The sequence below is a fragment of the Macaca thibetana genome, chromosome Y (genome assembly GCF_024542745.1).
Source record: "Macaca thibetana thibetana isolate TM-01 chromosome Y, ASM2454274v1, whole genome shotgun sequence".
Taxonomy (NCBI): Eukaryota; Metazoa; Chordata; class Mammalia; order Primates; family Cercopithecidae; genus Macaca; species Macaca thibetana.
Window position 1 is genome coordinate 3,094,820 of NC_065599.1, and position 4,980 is coordinate 3,099,799.

Below are 4,980 nucleotides of genomic sequence, written 5' to 3' on the forward strand. Positions count from 1 at the left end.
GGGTCCATTACATAGCCTGATTGAATAATCCACTGACCACTGGTGATCCACTAATCCACTAATCCACTGACGAAATGTGACATTGTCACAGGATCTCTTGGATGTCGCTTCACCATCTATGAATCTCTTTGGGTGAAGGCACGTTTGCACAACATCAGAGTGGGCACTGGGAGCTGGAAGAGACCAGGCAATGGGAGCAGGCACTTCCGGGCCTTTATTGGAAGGATGGCTTCCGAGGCCTCGGAAAGCAGATGGATGACTCAATCTGCATCTGTGTTGGGGCAGCTGCCACTGCTCCTGATTAGGTGGGGCTCCTGCTCATTCAACGTGGATATGAGTGTGAGTTCTGCCTTTTCTTGGTTTCCACAAGTTTCACAGAGTGCTCAGGGCTGGCTTCACCTCCCTCATTGCACCTGGCATATTTGCAGCAGCCTCTGTAAATGGGCTGCTGCTGCCATTACCTGCAGCACCTCTCTCATTTTAGAATGATGCAGAGCAAACATGAGAGATCCTACCCTCATGGCTTTGTCTTTTCATTGAGAAGCCCCAGCATGAAGCTCTCTGTCAACATTATCATGTTGGATATGTTGGAGCACTTTGGAGATTCCAAAGATTTTAGAGTTCTATGGCAGAAAGCAGTCAAATGGTAAACATATTTTACAACCTTATAGCTACTAAAAAGAAAACCACAGGACTAGAGTGTTCCAATGTTGAATTCTAAGAAGAAAAACAATGTATTCCTTTATTAAAACTTTTATTTTAAAAGAAGAAAGTACAGATTGAATATGGCTGATAAAAAATTTCAAATGTGCTCTAATACGAGTTTTGATTGATTCCATGACAAAAGTGGAATATTGCGCAGAAAAGCCCTTAACACAGACGTTGTTTAGTCTACAAAATACGCAAAATGACTTTCATGAAAGTGTGATAGAAAAGATAACCGAGGAAGCTAGAAGGGGTTTTTGGTAAAACTCTTTTATACAGAGGAACAGCCTGAAAATGTAGGCTGCAGACACCAATAAAAAAGTTGAAGAGGAGGATAGCCAAATGATATAACCATAGTTGCACTAATAAGAAAAGCAGGCAGAATATGAAAATGCCTTTGTCATTTTTGCCTAAAACATATTCACAGTTACACAGATAAGGGAACAAGGCCAAAGGAATAAGTGCCTCTGTCATTCATATAATTAGCAGATTTCAAGAAAATACACACTCCTCCCTTTGTGGACATGATACATGATAGACTCCAGTGGGCTCTGATGTAATATTTGTTTTTTTATTATTTTGGACATGCTTTGGAATGGGAGCAAAGCATTCATGAATGATCCCTTCAACTTCTGCTTTTCATCAGCCCAGTGTTCCAGACAAAGCTTTTACTTTAGCCTGTCATTTTTCCCAGGCCAAGTACTGAACCTAGCTGAGTAGTGCTTTCTTCAGGACAGCCCACAGACACCTCAGAACATTTCATTCTTTCCCTAAAAATTTTAAGGAAAAATTCTTAAAAATTCTTTCATAAAAAGCCCTGACCCAGATTTATAGTTGGAAACTCTCGCAAATCCCCTCTTTACTGTGGAGACCTTTCTTCTTTTGCTTATTAACATTTTATTCCTACTTGAACTTTGACTTATCCATGCTCCTTAATTATTGTGGCCATGAGACATTACTTCAGCCTGTGATTGGTCCCAGGCCAAAGTCTCAGGCCAAGCTGTCACTTCAGCTCCGTGGTCCAGGGCCAAGTTCCAAGACTAAGTTTAGTAGCTTCTATAAATTATCACTTCAGCTCCAGATTAATCCAAGGCCAAGGTTCAGGGCCAAGCCAAATAATGCTTCTCCAAGCCTACTTAGCACATTTCTATACTTCCCTGCCTTTAGAAACCAAAAAGCCTAGCCTCAGAGTAGGTTAACCACTCACATTCCACCTCCACTGTGAAGAGATTTTTACTTTCACTTATAAAAACTTTGCTTCACCGGGCGCGGTGGCTCACGCCTGTAATCCCAGCACTTTGGGAGGCCGAGGCGGGCGGATCACAAGGTCAGGAGATCGAGACCATCCTGGCCAACACGGTGAAACGCCATCTCTACTAAAAATACAAAAATGAGCCAGGCGAGGTGGCGGCACCTGTAGTCCCAGCTACTCGGGAGGCTGAGGCAGGAGAATGGCGTGAACCCGTGGGCAGAGCTTGCACTGAGCTGAGATCCGGCCACTGCACTCCAGCCTGGGTGACAGAGCAAGCCTCCGTCTCAAAAAAAAAAAAAAAAAAACTACAATGGTTGAAGTCTGGGAACTGAGCTCTGGGACACATCAGCCTTAAGAGACCAACTGACAAACTGGCCCCACACTGTGATACACACCCTTGGGGGCAGTCAACCATGTAGTGGTCACCAGCACAGGCTGGAAAGGATCAAGGTAGCTTTATACAATCTAGAAACCTGAGGGATACCATCAAACAGTCATAATTATGCATTTTGGAAGTTCAAAGAAAGAGACAAAGAATCAAGAAGACTATTTAATAAAACAGTTGTAAAGAAGGCAACAATTTAAGACAATAAATAAGCACCCAAGAAGCTCAACAAACTCCAACTAACAGAAACTCAAAGAAAGAAACTCAAACTTGCCTGATAATTAAACTGTCTAAAACAAATACAAAGAGAATGTTGAGGATTTTCAAGGGAAGAATAGGAAGTGGCTAGTCATGTAAAAGAGACCCTCAAAAATAACCAGTGGATTTCTTATCTGAATAACCACTGAATAACCAGTGGATTTCTTATCTGAAAACTAAGATGACAGAAAGCAGTAGACTAATACATTCCAAGTGATGTCAGAAAAAAACTGTCAAACCTAAATGTTATGATCCAAAAAATTGTCCATCAACTGTGAGGGACAAATAATGATATTCTCAGATAAAAGCTGGCACCTTTTACCAGAAGCCTACCCTTTAAGAAATATCTTATGGAGTACTTCAGGGTAGGATGAACAGACACTCAAAAGCAGTATGAATAAGAAAGATTAAGGTAAAGATAAATACATGAAAAAATATAAAATTAAAAAATTTTAAAAATGTGCACCTCCACAATTTATTCTCCACATAACTTAAAACACTAATATATTTAATAAAAGAAAGCTACCACTAATTTGTGTTTTTGACACAAAATGCATAAAGGTATAATTTTGAGAACTCAGTAAGGGAAATAATGGAGTTAAGTTATACTCGAGTAAAGATTTTGTATGTTACTTATATAAGCTAATGTAAGTTTAAAAATGTTACAACATTAGAATTTCAATATAGTCATCATGGCAACTACAACATGACAATACAAAAATGGGAATACAGAGTATTTGATGGTGGTCTGGTGGGAAGAGTATGAGAAACAGGATGACACTTGGGAACCTGAGCGGCACCTCTTGAACTGTGAAAAATATATATGTGATTTTAACAGATGACAGACTGAAAAACAGAATAAAATGACATGGACCAGAAGAAGTAGCATTTTTTCAAACAATGCCAGAAGAGGAACTTCCAGATCTACCAATCCAAACTTTTCTAAGAAGTTTCCTAAAATGCTAGTGACTGGCAAATACCACAAATCAAAAAACAGCCAGTCATTTGCTGCCAGCGACAATATTAAGACAAAGGCAGTTTCACTTATCTCTGACACAAAGAATATAGAGCAAGTAAATTCAACTATCAGCACACTTGCACCTCACAGCCCCTTTAACAATAAGAAGACTGTGAGCAACTTTCAGGAACTCAAGAAACTGGACCCTATTGCAGCAGATAAGCAGGATGTGGTAGTCCTCAAGGTGATAGAAGGGAAGCTCATCAAGGCTTTTCCGGGTCCTGGTGCAGAACAGGCTGGACTGGAGAACAGGATCCATATACAGCCACTAATGTCTCAGATGTCTGACTCATTTACTGCTTCCATGACCACAGGTTCAGCTACCAAAAAAATGTATAGTGGTACTAATAGACCCATTAGCAGCCAATAAGAACAACAGACATACATACATCACTTTCAAGAGTGAATGGTGGCCAAAGAAACGTTACTGATGATGGCAGAGGCCAGCCTTTTATCAAGAAGATATATATACTTCACCATAAGCCTAACAGAAAGTGCAGACACATACAGAGACATTGTAGTGAAGAAAGAGGATGGATTCACCCAGATATTGCTATCAACTAGATTGACACAAAAAAGTGCACTGAATACAGAAGTAATTAAAGAAATGGTGAATGCTCTGAATAGGGCTGCTGCAGATGACAGCAAGTTCATGCTGTTCCATGCAGCTGGAATTGTCTTTTGCTGTGGTCTTGATTTTGCTGTGGTCTTGATACTTTGTGATGCATTTAAGGAATTACAGAAACAGAGCAAGCTTTGAAATGGTGGACCCCATCAAGGACATTGTGAATATAGTTATTCAATTTAAAAAGCCTATTTTTCTATCAGTCAATGTCCCTGCCATTGGACTATTGCATCCATACTGCCTCTTTGTGATCTCATGTACGCTAATGAAAAGATTTGGTTACAAACCCCTTACACAACCTTTCAACGAGTCTAAATGACTGTTCTACTGTTATATTTCAGAAAATGATGGGTGAAGCATCTGCCAGTGAAATGTGAATTGCTGGGCATAAGCTGACATTACCAAAGGTATGTGCCATAGGCCTGGTCTCTCAAGTGTTTTTGGCTAGAACTTTCACCCAAGACGTTATGACTCAAATTAAGGAACTTGCATCATATAATCAAGTGGTGCTGGAATAATGTTAGGCCCTTGTTCCCTGTAGTATTAAGATGGAGTTGAAACAGGCCAATGAGAGAGAGTGTGAGGTACTGAGGGATCTGAGGCTCAGTCCAAGGGATAGAGTCCATGTTGAAGTATGTGCAGAATAAAACTGATGAGTTTTAATTGTCAGTCTGTATGCTGAGGACACAAGGACAAAGCTGAACCAAATATATCATGAGATGCAAGATGTCCTAATT

At 40.2% G+C, this 4,980-nt stretch overlaps 1 pseudogene; it reads left to right on the top strand.

Moving 5' to 3' along the window:
* Window positions 1-3,319: 3,319 nt before the first annotated feature.
* On the top strand, window positions 3,320-4,562 carry LOC126947211 (testis-specific chromodomain protein Y 2-like; annotated as a pseudogene).
* Window positions 4,563-4,980: the final 418 nt, after the last annotated feature.